The sequence below is a fragment of the Eretmochelys imbricata genome, chromosome 24 (assembly GCF_965152235.1).
Source record: "Eretmochelys imbricata isolate rEreImb1 chromosome 24, rEreImb1.hap1, whole genome shotgun sequence".
NCBI lineage: Eukaryota > Metazoa > Chordata > Testudines > Cheloniidae > Eretmochelys > Eretmochelys imbricata.
This window is the reverse complement of record NC_135595.1, coordinates 17,926,424-17,929,163: the sequence shown is the minus strand read 5'-3', so window position 1 is coordinate 17,929,163 and position 2,740 is coordinate 17,926,424. Positions and strand designations below refer to the sequence as shown.

General features: G+C 45.8%; 1 pseudogene; it reads left to right on the top strand.

Moving 5' to 3' along the window:
* Positions 1-529: 529 nt before the first annotated feature.
* On the top strand, positions 530-1,386 carry LOC144279991 (chemerin-like receptor 1; annotated as a pseudogene).
* Positions 1,387-2,740: the final 1,354 nt, after the last annotated feature.

The window sequence follows — 2,740 nt, the reverse complement described above, 5'->3', positions numbered from 1 at the left end:
TTTTGCCCACACGGCTCTATTAACTCAGGCTGCCGCCCCCCCCCCCCCGCCCACCAAAATGGCCCAAACCATAAAAAAATACATTTCAAAATGAAGGGGGTGGAGAAGAATCACTTTCCAAAATTCCATTATTTCAAAAGAAAAGGGGGAAACGATCATTCATTAATTTTTTCTAACCAAGAAGGGAATAACCAGCTACTTTGGGAAACTAACAGCAAAAAGATTATTTGGGAATTTTAGTAAGTATTGGTCGGGGGTCTCTCATATCTCTGTCTCTGCATCCTGGACACCCCCATTGTCAACCTCTCTTTGCCTAGAACTCCAACTTTTCAGCAAGAAGCAAAGCTGTGTGTTTCTTAAACATTTGGGTTAGTAGAAACCAAACTCTGTCCGTGTCTCTCCTGGAGCCCGTTTCATTGCTTTTCCTTCCTTTGCTCAGTACAACGTCTGCGCTTCTCGTGCCAAGTCCTGAGGAGGAGGAGGAGGAGGAGGAGGAGGAGGGGATATTGTGACTGCAACTCTTCCAAGAATGGTGTTCCTCCCAGTTCTCTTCCTGGTGCTGTGTGGCGTGGCCTTCCTCGCCGGGGTGCCGTTCAACAGCTATGTCCTCTCCGTCGCCAGCTGCCGTGTGGAGAGGACAGCGAGTGCTATGTGGTTCTGGAGCCGGGCCGTGGCAGATTTCATCTTCATGGTCTTCCTGCCCCTCAGATTCACCTCCATCTTCATCCTGGACTTAGACTGGGCGAAGGGGCTGAGCAGCACCCTCACCTCCTTCCACATGTTCTTCAGCGCCTTCCTCCTCACGGCCCTCAGTGTCAATCGCTGCATCCTCGTGGCACGCCCTGAGTGGGCCCAGATATTCCGCACACCACCCCTGGCTTTCAGAATGGTTTTGGGCATGTGGGCCCTGTCTGCTGGGTTCAGCTTGTGGTATGGTTATCTCTGGGAGTCCCTGCTCTCACCTGCCAGCACCGACATGGATTTCTAACTAGATGAAGGGAGGGTGAAGGCTGCTGTTGTGATCCAGTTCCTGGTTGGGTTTCTGATCCCACTAGCCTTGATCTTGATCCCAACCTTTTACATCTTTCTAGTTGCCAAGCTAAGCAACAGGCTGAACCAGTCCACCAAGCCACTTAAGATCCTTCTTGGTTGATCCCGACCTTTTTCGTCTGCTGGCTGCCGTATCACGTCTTCTTCTTCCTGCAGATCTCAGCTAAGTACCCTCTGCCTATCCTGAAAATGGGAAGCGCTTTTGCTTGTGTCCTGACATATTTCAACAGTTGCCTCAGCCCCATCTTCTACCTCACCATGGAGGAAGAGTTTGTGAGGTGTCGGCAACATTCACGCAGAGCCCAAAGCACAGAGAATTTGGCGGTGCCTGAATAGGGGAATGGATGGAATTTTCGATATTTGCATGGAGAAAGAAATCTGTTAGCTGTGACCCATAACTTCCTCTTGATCCCAGAATTGTCTTTTTTAACAAGAGAATTTTTTTTGCCTTACTCAAAGAAAAGCCACAAGAATAATAGCAGGATTCGAAAACCTGCCTTAGAGTGAGAGACCCAAGGAGCCCAATCTATTTAGCTTAACAAAGAGAAGCTGAAGGGGTGACTTGATCATAGTCTGTAAGTACCTACATGGGGAACAACTATTTAATAAAGGGCTCTTCAATCTACCAGAGGAAGGTCTAACACGATCCAGTTGAACCTAGACAAATTCAGACTGGAAAGGAGGTGTAAATTAGTAACAATCAGAGTAACTGACCATTGGAGCAATTTCCCAAGGGTCGTGGTAGATTCTCCATCACTGGCAATTTTAAATCAAGCTGGGATGTTTTTTTAAAAGCTCTGCTCTAGGAATTATTTTGGGCAGTTCTCTGGCCTGTGTGATCGGGGAGGTCATATGAGATGATCACACTGGTCTCTTCCAGCCTTGGAATCTATGAATCTATTATTCTAATGAAATATATTGGAGTCTTGTTTTTGTTCATTGTTAGATCATTTTGGGGCACTTGGTTCTTTATGGTCTTTCCTTTTCTGCATCGCTGTGTCATTATTCTTCTCATCATCTCATCTTAACTCCCATAGCAGTGGGGCTCCAGCTCTATTTCTTTCCTATGTGTGTTGAAGATCAATGGGTCTATGAAACAAAGGGAAACATTTTTAAAAGGGTCTAAGTTCTATTTTTAAAAGTCTTTAGGCCCATAGGAACCCAGCTGTGAGTCAATGAGAACACAACATAAGAACATAAGAACGGCCAGACTGAGTCAGACCCAAGGTCCATCTAACCCAGTATCTTGTCTTCTGACAGTGGCCAGTGCCAGGTGCCCCAGAGGGAATGAACAGAACAGGTAATTATCAAGTGATCCATCCCCAGCTTCTGGAAACAGAATCTACAGACACCATCCCTGCCCATCTTGGCTAATAGCCATTGATAGACCTATCCTCCATGAACTTATCTCATTCTATTTTGGACCCAATTATAGACTTGGCATTTACAAAATCCTCTGGCAAAGAGTGCCACAGGTTAACTGTGCATTGTGTGAAGAAATGCTTCCTTTTGTTTGTTTTAAACCACCTGCCTATTAATTTCAATAGGTAACTTCTAGTTCTGAGAAGGAATAAATAACACTTCCCTATTTACTTTCTCCACACCTGTCAGGATTTTATAGACCTGTATCATAACCCCCATTAGTCGTCTCTTTTCCAAGAGGAAAAGTCCCAGTCTTGTTAATCGCTCC